Source organism: Budorcas taxicolor, chromosome 11 (genome assembly GCF_023091745.1).
Source record: "Budorcas taxicolor isolate Tak-1 chromosome 11, Takin1.1, whole genome shotgun sequence".
NCBI lineage: Eukaryota > Metazoa > Chordata > Mammalia > Artiodactyla > Bovidae > Budorcas > Budorcas taxicolor.
The window spans coordinates 80563328-80577586 of NC_068920.1; the positions used below are offsets into that span (position 1 = coordinate 80563328).

Below are 14259 nucleotides of genomic sequence, written 5' to 3' on the forward strand. Positions count from 1 at the left end.
CAAATTCACAGAGACAGAAAGTAGATTAGAGGTTACCAGGGGCTGGGGAGGAAGAGGGAATGTGGAGTTATTGTTTAAAGGTCACAGAATTTCAGTTTGGGATGATGAAAATGTTTTGGAAATAGTGGTGATGGTTCCACAGCTTGTGAATTATATCAGTCCCACTGAACTGTACACTTAAAAATAGTTAAAATGATTTTATGCTCTATGTTTTACTGAAGCAAGAGGGAAGCGGGAAGGGCACACTTTTTGAGAGAATGACATAGCCCAAGGACACAACATAAATTGATCAGAATCAAATGGGTCCAAGATGACAGACAGGTCAACTTTGACTAGACCTTGATCCTCAGTATATGAAACATGGCGGTTCAGACAGTAAAGAATCTTCCTGCAATGCAGGAGATCTAGGTTCAATTCCTCAGTCAAGAAGATCCCCTGGAGAAGAGAATGGCTACCCACTCCAGTATCCCTACCTCGAGAATTCCTTGGACTGAGAGGACTAATAGACTACAGTCGATGGGGTCGCAAAAGGGTCGGATACAGCTAAGCAACTTTCACTTTCAAGCTAAATGACACACCCAGAGGCTCTGTGACAGCTCCAAGGCCAACCATCAAAGACCAAAAAGTAGGTGGTGGCCCAGTTCCTAGAACTCTCCACCCCTTCCCCAAAACAGTTGAAATAATCCTGCCACCCATTAACCTATAAAATTCAGTCAGTTCACTTCAGTCACTCAGTCATGTCCGACTCTTCGCGACCCCATAGACTGCAGCATGCCAGGCTTCCCTGTCCATCACCAACTCCCAGAGCTTGCTCAAACTCATGTCTATCAAGTCAGTGATGCCATACAACCATCTCATTCTCTGTCGGCCCCTTCTCCTCCAGCCTTCAGTCTTTCCCAGCATCAGGGTCTTCCCCAAGGAGTCAGTTCTTCATATCAGGTGACCAAAGTATTGGAGTTTCAGCTTCAGCATCAGTCCTTCCAATGAATATTCAGGACTGATTTCCTTTAGGATGGACTGGTTGGATCTCCTTGCAGTCCAAGGGACTCTCAAGAGACTTTTCTAACACCACAGTTCAAAAGCATCAATTCTTCGGTGCTCAGCTTTCTTTATAGTCCAACTCTCATATCCATACGTGATTACTGGGAAAACCATAGGTTTGACTATACAGACCTTTGTTGGCAAAGTATTGTCTCTGCTTTTTGGTATGCTGTCTAGGTTGGTCATAGCTTTTCTTCCAAGGAGCAAGCGTCTTTTAATTTCATAGCTGCAGTCACCATCTGCAGTGATTTTGGAGCCCCCCAAAATAAAATCCACCACTGTTTCCATTGTTTCCCCATTTGCCATGAAGTGATGAGACAGGATGCCATGATCTTCGTTTTCTGAATGTTGAACTTTAAGCCAGCTTTTTCACTCTCTCCTTTCACTTTCAAGAGGCTCTTTAATTCCTTTTTGCTTTCTGCCATAAGGGTGGTGTCATCTACATACCTGAGGTTACTGATATTTCTCCCGGCAACCTTTTGAGACCCCACTCACCCTCTCTGATGGCCCACACTCTGTCTGTGGAGCGTGCTTCTCTCTGAATAAATCCACTTCTAACCTATCATTTTGTCTTTCACTGAATTCTTTCTGAGATGAAACATCAAGAACCTGAGCTTCACCAGGTCCTAAAACCAGGTCTACAATCTCAGTTGGAAGAGCATAGGTTCGAGTCCCAGCCACAAGGGTTCAGGTCCCAGCACATGGGCTCAAGTTCCCATCTGAGGCAAACGGTTTCATTACCACAATTTTTAAAAATATTGTAATATATCAGAAACCATTAGGTTGCATTTGAAAAGGGTGAATTGTATAACGTATGAATTACATCTCAATAAAACTTTTTGGAAAATAGATTTTTACTATAATTTATTCTGAGGCAAATTCAAAGAGCTGTATAAAGTAAAACAAATAAACAAAAAAACCAATCCATAACTGGACAAGAAATATGAATTTTCAGGTACAGTGCCCCTCGACTTTCCTCCCCCTGTAACCCAGAGCCACTCTGCCACTTTAGGAATCTGAATTTGTTGCCGACAATGTTCTGCCAGGATCTCAGTCATTCCATCTGGCAGCTGAAGACCCTACCCCAGAGTAGGGCAGGCCAGGAACAGTTGCTGTTGGTGTTAATCTTGCTCATGCCTTTGGAACAGAGAAGGGCAAATCCTTGGAGAGGCTGGCTTCTGGGTATGGTTGGGGCTGGGGGCTGGGACCAGGAGAGTTAGGAAGCACTCACTCCCATCAGGATTTGGAGTCTGCTGGGCTGTCTGTGGAGCGTTTTTGCACTGGGATGTAAGAACATTCATGTTTTATCTGTCCACATCCCTGCTCTCAGTTAACATCAGGATCCACATCATCACCACCATCGTACTCAACCACAGACCTCAGGTCTTGGGGCGCACACTTCTCTCATAGTATTCATACCGTTAATGTGATCTAATGTAAATAATCAGTGACCTTGATCTGCAGCATACAGGAGTCATGAACTCAGATGCCTGGAAGGTGCAGGTAGGAAACCCAGGTGAATGAAGCAAGCTCCGGGGGAATGTGGCAAACAGGCCAGGGACTGGGACAGCTGTGGGGTTAGCTGCCAGTTCCAGCCAGTTGCTGCTATGGAGAAAGTGGGTCTGGGGTTATGAGCTCTTCTGAATTTTCAAGAAAAGTCAGAATAAGGTTTTTAGGCAAAATTTCTTAATATTTATTTCATTGTTGATAACTATCTCAATTTTTTTTTTAAAAAAAAGAAACTTAAAGTCAAATTCCAGGTCTAATAATACACATCTGCAGCCTGGATACAGCCTATGCTAATTTTCAACGTTAGTTTATAGAATGATCATGGTGACCAGGAAATGGCACTGTGCTTGTAGTAAGAAAGCCAGTATCTGCACATGGGCCAAAGGAGAGCCCAGTACTGAGAGGCTGCCTGCTTTACTTTACTACTAGTAGGTAAACATTGTGCTGCAATTTGTTTTGATTTTGTGGATATTTTTAACTATCTTGCTTCAACTTAATATTAATTATCGTAACAATGGTTATAATGAGGATAGTCAGAGGAACCACTGATTTGGGTGTGAGACCACATGAGGATTCTCAGGAAAGCAGCATTCCCTAAGCACTGAGCAGAACGTGCAGCCCTTGGAAATCACACCCTAGACCACTGACAGCCTTGCCTATCCCAGGAATGCATTTTGGGGGCAGGTCCAGAGCTTCAGGTAGATGTGGTCACTTGTCAGAGCCACAGTTCCCCAGATTATGAAAGGGGAACACACATGCCCACAGAGTATTGGGAGGATTAAATGAGATGTTTACAGATATGTAAAGCATTTGGCCTCTTCCCTGATAGCTCAGTTGGTAAAGAATCTGCCTGCAATGCAGGAGACCTGGGTTTGATTCCTGGGTTGGGAAGATCCCCTGGAGAAGGGAAAGGCTACCCACACCAGTCTTCTGGCCTGGAGAATCCCATGGACTGTATAGTCCACAGGGTCGCAAAGAGTCAGACACGACTGAGCGACTTACACTTCCAGCAAAGACTAAAGCTGTCCCACCCCTCCCTACACGGCTTCAGATGCTTCATACTTGCTTACCAGGTTTAACCTAAATACACAGCTCTCTTTGCTGCATCTACTGTGAGAATGGAGACCATTCCCAACAATTAGACTGCCAACAGTCCAGAAAACATCAAGATCACTCTGAAGAGAAGCACAATTACTGTGAAGGACCCCAGAGGGACCCTGCAGAGGGAGTTCAATGACATCAGTGTAGAAGTCAGTCTCTTTGTGAAGAAAGAGAAGCAGCTCCAGCCTGACAAATGGTGGAGCACTATTCAACAGAAACGGACTGGCTGTTGTTTGCCCTCCCTGTAGCCATGGACAGAACACAATCAAGGGTGCTACACTGGGCTTCTGTTACCAGGTGACGTCTGTGTATACTCACTCCTCCATCCACATTATTTCCAAAATTTCTTGGACACAAAATACATACACAGGGTTTAGATGAGGCCAGGTGTTGCTTGTTAAGTATCTCAAGACCATAAACATGAGTTAATTCTGGAAGGAAACATTGAACTTACATCAAATTCAGCTGCTTTGATTCAGCAAGCCATGGCTGTTTAACAGCAAAGACACTAGAAAAATTCTGGACGGCTTCTATGTGTCTGAGAAAGGAGCTGTTTCACAGGGTGATTAATAAGATCTAAGTGGCTGAGATCAAACCAGTCAATCCCAAAGGAAATCAACCCTGAATATTCACTGAAAGGACTGATGCTGAAGCTGAAGCTCCAATACTCTGGCCATCTGAGACAAAGAGCTGACTCACTGGAAAAGGCCCTGAAGCTGGGAAAGATTGAGGGCAGGAGGAGAAGGGGCAGCAGAGGATGAGATGGTTGGATGGCATCACTGACTCAGTGGACATGAGTTTGAAAAGACTCTGGGAGATAGTGAAGGCCCGGGAAGCCCGGCGTGCTGCAAGAACTGTCGAAACATTCGGACAAGACTTAGTGGCTGAACAACAACAAAGTTGTCCAACTACAGGCACAACAAAATGCCAGATGAGTCCTCAGACCCATCTGTGACATTGAATAGTTTAAAGATGGAAGAAAAGCCCTGTATTGAAAAATACTGGATGGACAGATGTGCGGCGCCTGCCAAACCTGAGCTCCATATTAAACGGTCGATCCTCTTTTTCTCCATCATGCCACACAGCGTGGGGGATTCCCCAACCAGGGACTGAACCTGTGCCCACAGCGGTAGAAGCGCAGAGTCTTAACCACTGGACCACCAGGGAAGTCCAGATCCTCATAACTTGACAGCAGATTCTTTTTTGAGACAAACTGTATAAGGTCTCAACACAGTCATGATTATTGGTATTCTTTGTCTTTAAACAGGGAGAGAGGGGATGTGTGTTGGGGCCCGACATGGACAGGTGTGCGCAAGTGGGCAAACAGACCCACCGAGCTAGATGAAAAGGCTCAGGGGGCATTTAATGCTTGAGAACCAAGGCTTCCATCTTGGTCTCTCAAAACCAGCCAGTCAGCCCTCTCCCCAGGGAGGATCTCCTGGCTCTCAGGTACCTCTATCCACTAGAGGGAACAAAGGGAAGAAAAATGATACCTGTTGAGCATCATGTGCTTTTCTTCTTCAACTCCTTCCTCAAATACATCCCACCCCAACACTGATGGCCAGTGAATCCTGTTCATTATTCTTTTGAAAGACCTCTTCTCTCCATTCCCACTTTCACAGCTCCATCTGGGCCTCATCAGAGATTGCCTTTGCCCCCTACCAACCACTCCCCACTCCTCCAGGCCACTCACACTGCCTGACCCCAAGTATTTTCCGAGGGACCAGAGGTTGGGAGAAGGAGAGGCTAACCCTATCATTCCCAAGCTTAGACACCTTTACAATTCCTCTCCTTCAACTCCTTCCTCAATTGAATTGAATACAATTCAATTCCTCTCAAGGAAAAGAAACATTTCCTTAGCCCCATATCCCTCTGGAGCTTCATCTCTCTTGTCTTATCCCCACCCCACCAAGCATTCCACACTAAAGCCACACTGCATTTATCATTTCCTGTGCAGGCCAACCCTAGGCACCGCTTCATGTCTTTACTCAGGCTATTTGCCGCTGGGCCTGGCTTTTCAAGTGAATTTTTACCCCCCGTCTCTTAAAGCAAAATGTCATTAACCCTATCTCTGCAAACAAAGTGGCATGTAAGAGGGGATCCTCTTGCTAGTATCCAAGACAAATTCCACAACATTACAGGCATGGACTAAGCAATATGCTATATGGGGGGAAGGCAAGCAAATCAAGCAAGGATTGACAAAATAAGTGGAAGCTAAGGTCCCCTGGATCCTTCTGTCCTCCCACAGAGAGACACGCAGGGGCCAGGAAGCTTCGGGGCCCACAGAGCGGGTCTGTGTGGCAATGGAGGCTCCTACCCCAAACGTCACTCCTTCTTCACACAGTCCAAGTGCCAGGACAAACTCGACAGCGGTGCCAGGCAGTCTGTATTTGCCTGCTGTTTACAGGAGTTGTCTGAAAGTGCCAACTGCCCAGATCTTAGGATATGAGACACCAATGTGGACACTAGAGACCTGAGATGCAGCAGCTCCCAAGGGAGAAGGCAGGAAAGCCCATCCAGTCCCAGATGGCTCAGTGTCCCTGCAACCCAGAGTAAGCACCCACTTTAGACAATTCCATTCCCGGAATGTCACTTTAAACAATTCTGATCATTGCATCACACGAGGAAACTGAAGCCCAGAACTCAGAGCACATGGGCAAGATCATACAGCTGGTAGATGGTGGAGCCCAGATTCTAAACCAGGTCTTGTCTATGATACTGTATCTCAGGAGCATCCTTGTTATCCAACCTGTGGTCCTCAGTGGCTGTGTGAGGACTTCATTCTCTCCTGGAGCAGCCCATGGGGCCAGCCCACCCATAATTTAAGCACCTCTATGGGAGGGAGAATCTGCTCCCCTGAGATCTTCAGGATGACTGGAGCCAACAGGAGGCCTTGAAGATAACAATAAACCAAGTTCACTTTGTGTGGCCTATCTCCTGAGATTTCTAGATGGCAGGGTAATTTGGTTTTCTCTTTCAAGTTGATTGTCCACTTTCCAGCGCCAGAGGCAAACCCTGAAAAAAAAAAAAGAGAGAGAGAAAGCCCTATACCAACTCAGGTAAATACAAACACCATTAACAACTTCCCTGCTTCCTTTTCCTAGGAGAGCAGAAACATCAGCTCAACACAGATAATAATGAAGTCCTGCTGTGCGTGAGTATGTGTGCACGCATGCGTGTTTGCATGCATATGTGTGTAGATCCCTCTGTGGGATTCTGGAAGAGTTCAATAAATATGTCTTTACCTCTTATGGATTCTGCACCATCTGGTAGCCAACTTACAGGGGCCAAAGACTATCACAAATTGTACAACTCTAGTTGAAGGGAAACAGAACCAGAGCAACTTAGACCCTACACTTGCTATCCTTTCAAAGTCTCAGAGAATTTAGTATTTGGGGAATCCCAAAAGTAACTTAAAGATGCACGCACACAGATAGCTAGGGGGACGCTACTGCCTAGCACAGGCAGCTCAGCTCTGTTCTCTGTGATGACCTAGAGGGGTGAGATGGGAGGTGGGACGGAGGCTCAAGAGGGAGGGGCTACATGCATATATATATCTGACTCACAGCAGAGACTAACACAACATGGTAAAGCTGTTATCCTCCGGTTAAAAAGATAAAGATGCACACACGCACACACACAACATCACAAGCTGCTGTTTAATCTGTCTTTCTCTGGCCCAGTCCAAGGCATTTCAGGATTTACCTGTATCCCCCACTTTTCCTCCTCCCAGGCCTGTTGTTATGTTGTGCTTAGTTGCTCAGTCATATCCAACTCTTTGAGACCCTATGGACTGTAGCCCACCAGGTTCCTCTGTCCATGCAGATTCTCCAGGCAAGAACACTGGAGTGGGTGACAGGCCCTCCTCCAGGGGATCTTCCCAACCCAGGGATCGAACCCAGGTCTCTCACATTGCAGGCGGATTCTTTACTGTCTGAGCCAAAGGCTCAGGCCTAGGCACAGTCTTTTCCTGCCCCGTGACCACAGTATCGGCCTTGACCCTGCAGGAATCTTTGAGCCCTGCCTCTAAGGATTCACGTGTTCCCCTGACCAGCCCCCATAAAGGAGGCATTCTTTGGGTTCTGCTGTTGCTGGAATAATTTTGCCACATCTGAGAAACTGCTGAAGTGACAGCATCACCTGTCCACGGCTGACTCTCTTCTCAGCGCTCTGGCAACGTGAACGCATGACATGGATGCAGTCAAGGGCACGGGAGAGATCCCTGGATGCAGAGAACAAGCTGTGAGATGAGGATGACATTCCAAACAGTGTGGAAGGCATCTGGAGATCCAGCCTGAGAAATTCTGGAGGACGTGCAATTGGCCACCAGCTGCTGAAGATACAGGGACCTGTGGACAGATGGTCTGAGAGAGGGCAGATGATTCTGGAGTCGTTTCAGGCATGTACTCTGACCCACCCAGACAGCAGTAGGCCAAAGGACTCCACGGGTGTCCTCAACCCTGTGGTCCTCAACCTTACTGCCTTAATAATGGGTGGATGACAGTCAAAATATTTACAAAGGGCCAACATTTTGCCTTTATAAATGTGTGTTTGCTTGCTGAATTCCCAAGTCCGGCGACAAGGCTTGGCTGTCTGAGATGACAGAGAGCTAAGATTCCATTCTCTAATCATCCTTAGTTTTAGTTGTGGGAACAAGGGAGTTGAATTACTATGCTATCGTCCCCTGGGGATGAAACCCATCTGTTCCTAAGAATCTTAATGGAAAGGTTAGGCCTGTTTTTTTTCTTCCATATCCTCTACGCTGGGGAGAATACATATTCTTCAAAAACCATTTTCTAAAAATCCAGATTTTCTGATCTGTTTATAATCTCGGTGTGCTTTTTCCCCCCCTATTTTATCTTTATCTTCTTCCTCATTGTCATGACTCCCCAAATAACTTAAGTTCCCCCAACCTGAACACCTACCACACAAGGAATGTTGTTTCAAAAAGTCATCTTTCCTTTAATAGATAACTGCACGGAACAGCAAGGAGGCCCTCAGGGGAGGTGGAGTTATCGAGCTTGTCATGGAATTTGGAGAGCAAGCTTGCATTTGGGAATTCGACAGTCAGCAAAGGTGCCAATCCTTTTTCTGGAGACCAGTCAGTCTTGGGTTGAATGTAAGAGTACACTCCTGATCTGCCTGAAGCTTCCATTTGCTGATTTTGACCTTTCCAACAGGGTGTGTTACCACAGCAAGCTTCCCATTGGTTCAAAGAGCCTCATTTGGAATCAGATGAGTAATTATGTGTTTTCTGGCTTTCCACCCCATTCTAATTAGTGTATTTTACCTAACCAGCACCAGCAGGGGCTGCCGCACCCTCTCTGCATCCCTTTCTACTGAGTCTATGAAGCTTGTGTGACTAGACAGTACATGCTAATTGCTAAAAGTAGCCCTGGGAGTGTTTACAGGCTCCAGATCGCTCCTCCCCCTCCCTTCCTGCCCTCTCTGCCATCCCCTCCCGTCTTTCCTCTTCCCTGTCAATTTATGTCATAATAACACCTTGACCTTGAGTCTTTCTTTTTAAACAAAAAAACCTTTTCGGTTAGTGTCACACTTCTGATCCCAACTAAGAAAGACTTTGATCACACCATCCAGTCCCATCACTTCATGGCAAATACATGGGGATACAATGGAAACAGTGAGAGACTTTATTTTGGGGGGGGGGGGGGGCTCCAAAATCACTGCAGATGGTAACCACAGTCATGAAATTAAAAGATGCTTGCTCCTTGGAAGAAAAGCTATGACAAACCTAGACAGCTTATTAAAAGCAGAGACATTACTTTGTCAACAAAGGTCCATCTAGTCAAACCTATGGTTTTCCCAGTAGGCATGTATGGATGTGAGAGTTGGACTATAAGGAAAGCTGATGCTTTTGAACTGTGGTGTTGGAGAAGACTCTTGAGAGTCCCTTGGACTGCAAGGAGATCCAACCAGTCCATCCTAAAGGAAATCAATGCTGAATATTCATTGGAAGGATTGATGTTGAAGCTGAAACTCCAATACTTCGACCACCTGATGTGAAGAACTGACTCCTTGGAAAAGACCCTGATGCTGGGAAATATTGAAGGCAGGAGGAGAAGGGGACGACAGAGAATGAGATGGTTGGATGGCATCCCTGACTTGATGGACATGAGTTTGAGCAATCTCTGGGAGTTGGTGATGCACAGTCCAAGGGGCTGCAAAGAGTTGGACATGACTTAGCAATTGAACTGAACTGAAGAAAGACTTTAGGGATGGGATGGCAGGTGGGTTGGGGAGCCTTGGGGCTGGCCTGAGAGCACAGATGGAAGGCTGAGAAAGGTTTCAAGAAAGATAGCCTGCCCAGACCGTGACCTTGACCCCGTGCTCATGAGGGAAGAGAGGACACAGCCCAGGTGAGACTTCTTCCAAGTGGAAAAACGACCAAGGTCTGACCAAGGGATGAGCAGCCTTGATGAAGGTCACTTCAAAGCCAATGGCAGGTATTTGCCTAAAATCGTCCTCTCTCCCTTCCTACATCTTCTCACTAGATTAGTGCGTCTCAAAATATTTTAGCAACAGGATCTTCACCTGAAACAGAATCGACTGTTCAAAGCAGTCAGAAGTTCAGAATGTTGTTGTTCAGTTGTTAAATCGTGCCCAACTCTTTGCAACCCCATGGATTGCAACACACCAGGCCTCCCTGCCCTTCACCATCTCCCAGAGTTTGCTCATACTCATGATGTCCATTGAGTCCGTGATGCCATCCAACAGCATGGCTACTGTTGCTGACCAAAATCTTGGCTTTCTCTGCCCACCAAAGCCAAATAAAAAATACGGAGACAGAGTCTGGAGGAAATAGAAAGGTGGGTTTTATACTCAGATGCAGAAAGGGGAACACAGTAGGCTCATGCCTCAAGAACTGTACCCCGACACTATGAGGAGTCTGGGGCTTACATAAGGCAAGGGCTCGAAGTCAGGAGTTGGTGATGAGGAACAAAGGTGATAAGATCCTGATTTCTTCCTCTTGTGTTGTTTCAAAGACAGTCAGAAACTGCAGTCAGTAACCCAGTAATTGAACCTGGCAGTTTGGTGGCTCTCACCCTCTTTCTGAAATGGAACTACAAGGGGAAGGGTGTTGTAAGGGTAAACACCAGATACAGGATGTACTTAGCATAGAGTCAAAGGAAAACTGTGAATTGTAGCTCCTGCAGAGTTAGGGAGCAGAAAAGCAAAGTTAGTTACAGATATACTGAGTTAGGAGTGGTTAAAGTACAAACACTGGGAATGTGCAGGCCTGCTCACTGTTCTCTTTATCATCTTTGTTCTCAGGAAAGGGAAAGAGAAAAACTCATTCCTCTTTTTTCCTTCTCACTGCAACACTAGCATCAAAAGTCCACAAATGAAAACTGCTGACGAGGATGTGGAGAAAAGGAAACTCTCATGCACTGTTGGTGGGAATGTAAACTAGAGCAGCCACTCTGGGGAACAGTATGGAGGTTCCTCAAAAAGGTAAAAACAGAACTACTATATGACCCAGCAATTCCACTCCTGGGTATATGTCCAGGAAAACCAAAAATACTAATTTGAAAAGATACATGTAGCCCAATGTTTACAGCGGCAATATTTACAACAGCCAAGACGTGGAAGCCATCCACGAGCCCTTCAGTATATGAATGAACGGAGAAGAGGCAGCATGTAAATCCACAGCTTCTTAATCTATAAATCAAGGACTCAACCATGAGATGAATAGAATTCAGCCATTTGCAGCAATATGGATGGACCTAGAGAATACTATGCTTAATGAAATGTCAGACAAAGACAAATCTAAGAAGTATACAAATGGATGTATATGCACAACAGAAACAGACTCACAGATAAAAAAACAAATTTGTGGCTCCCAAAGGGAAGAGGGAAGGGGAGAGGGACAACTCTGGGGTATGGGGTTAACAGATACAGACTACTGTGCATAAGACAGATAAGCAACAAAGATATGCTGCATAGCACGGGGAATCATAGCCATTATCTTTTCTTTATCTATTTTTTATTGAAGGACAATTGCTTTACAGAATTTTGTTGTTTTCTGTCAAACCTCAACATGAATCAGCCATAGGTATACATTTATCCCCTCCCCTTTTGAATCTCCCTCCCATCTCCCTCCCCATCCCACCCCTCTAGGTTGATACAGAGCCCCTGTTTGAGTTTCCTGAGCCATATGCCATTATCTTTTAATAACCTATAATGGAGTATGTTGTTGTGTGTGTGTGTGTGAAAGTTTCTCAGTTGTGTCTGACTCTTTGTGACCCCATGGACTGTAGCCTGCCAGGCTCCTCTGTCCACGGAATTCTCCAGGACAGAATACTGGAGTGGGTAGCCACTCCCTTCTCCAGGGAATCTTCCCAATCCAGGATTGAACCCGTGTCTCTCGCATTGCAGATGGATTCTTTACTGTTTGAGCCACCAGGGAAGCCCAAGAATATTGGAGTGGGTAGCCTATCCCTTCTCCAGGGAATTTTCCTGACCCAGGGATCAAACCAGGGTCTCCTGCATTGCAGGCGGATTCTTTACCAGCTGAGTTACCAGGGAGTATAATCTGTCAAAAATACTGAATCTATATGCTATATGTCTGAAAGTAATATTGTGTAAATATTACTGTAATATATTATAGTATTGTATACATATTATTGTTACAATATAATATCTTATATCAACTATAATTTTGAAAAGCAGAAGTCGAGCGCCTGGGGGCAGGGGGCCCTTTCCATGCCTCCAGCAAATACAATGGGAAGTGTTAGGAACCATTGCCCTCTGGACCAGTAGCCTCCTCTGGGCAGAAGGACACTGTAAACCTAGCCTTCCCACCCTCCTCTCCCTTCCCCCAACCAGAGGGGAGGACAGATGCTCCCAAGTAAATGAGCTGAAATTCAAGTAAGAGAAATTCCTCGGGGCTGTTTACTTGGTGTTCCATGCCTGACAGGTTCTCCTGTGGCCTCTGGCTGCATCATCCCCGGGGGTGTGGGGAGAGAGAGCAGGGGGGTGGGCGGCCGACGGTGCCAGAAGCCTGGGCAGCATTGGGTAGCAGTGCCGCTGGCCCGAGGAGACGAGGCATCTGATACCTGCCCACCTGCTTGATCCTTCCCACATCTCTCCCTCCTGCAGACAGATTCCTGGCTCCATCGTGTGGGGTTTCCTCATGCCTTCTCACCCATTCTATACCAAGTCTCCATCCAATCAGACAGCAGGGGACTTCCATGGTTTGATTAAGAATCTGCCTGCCAAAGCAGGAGACATAGGTTCGATCCCTGGTCCAGGAAGATCTTACATGCCGAGGGGCAACTAAACCCGAGTGCCGAAACAACTGAGCTTGTGCTCAGGAGCCCTGGAGCTACAGCTACTGAAGCCTGCGCACCCGAGAGCCTATGTTCTGCAGCTAGAGAAGCCGTCACAATGAGAAGCCCGGGCACTGCAACAGAGACCCAGCACAGCCAAAAACAAACAAACAAACAAACATCTTTTTAAAAAATAAATAGGTAAAATTTTTTTTAATCAGACAGCAGGGACTTGCAGGGGAAGAGCAGATATGGAAATGTTAGTACAAAGACAGTCTTACTCTTCTTTTTAACTGTTGAGCAGCCATTAGCAAGCATCAGGCAAAGCCAATGGAAGCCTCCTCCCCGGTCTCTCCTGGGGGGAAGCAGGAGGAGTGCCGAACCTGGAGTCAGGAGCCCAGCTCTGCTTCCAGCTCTGCTGCAAACCCTCCCAGTGGTCCTGAGCAAATGTCTCGACTCACTCAACTGGGCTTTCAATAGAAAGGCAGTTTCTAAGGGCTCTTCTAGCTCTACCCTCATGTTTAGAGGGTCACCAATGGTTACTGCCTGGCGAGCCCTTAGCCCTGCTCTGAGAAAAGGCATCCAGGAGGCTCTTTTGGAGAAGTTACTTGGGTAATGTCCTGCCCAGGGCCAGCTGAAAGAGAGAAGATGCCCAGAACAGAAGCAATTCACACACTGGGCCAAGTGAGGCTGCCACCAGGGAGGCTGTCTGTCCCAAAGGGGCCCTCCTTACTGATGGGGGCCAGATCCTTAGGTGCTCCTGTGTCAGGGGATGAACACCAGGGTCTCGGAGAGCATGTCAGAGTGACCACAGGAGACAGGGAGCTCTAGACAAGGACTGGACACTGTCCGCTCCTCCAAGGCACCCCCACAGACAGCGCTGGCAGCACTCGGACAAGGCACAGCTGTGCCACTGTTGAGACACCTTCCGGGGCTCTTCCTCCTGTGGCGTGGCCACCAACACCCATCACCTGAGGACAGCCAGGCCTCCTTGTCTTGTCCTTGCAACCCTAAGCACCTTGAGCAACGAATCTATTCTATTCAGTAAGTGGGTCATGATAGGTAAGGCCTGGGTCACAAATCACCCAACACCTTGAGTCCCATGTAGGGCAGGATCTGCTCCTAATCCAACATGTGGATTAATTCCTTGTGGGTCAACCAGACCAAATATTCCTTTAGTCAGGAGCCCTGGGGACTCCTCTGGTGGTCTGGTAGCTAAGACTCAACACTCCCAGTGCAGGGGGCCTGGGTTTGATCCCTCGTCAGGGAACTAGATCCTACATGCTGCAACTAAAAACATCTCACATGTCGAAAGGAA

At 46.7% G+C, this 14259-nt stretch overlaps 1 pseudogene; it reads left to right on the plus strand.

The window, feature by feature from the left end:
- The window catches only part of LOC128055673 (tyrosine--tRNA ligase, mitochondrial-like), a 66765-nt pseudogene that overhangs the window by 18850 nt on the left and 33656 nt on the right, over nucleotides 1-14259 (plus strand).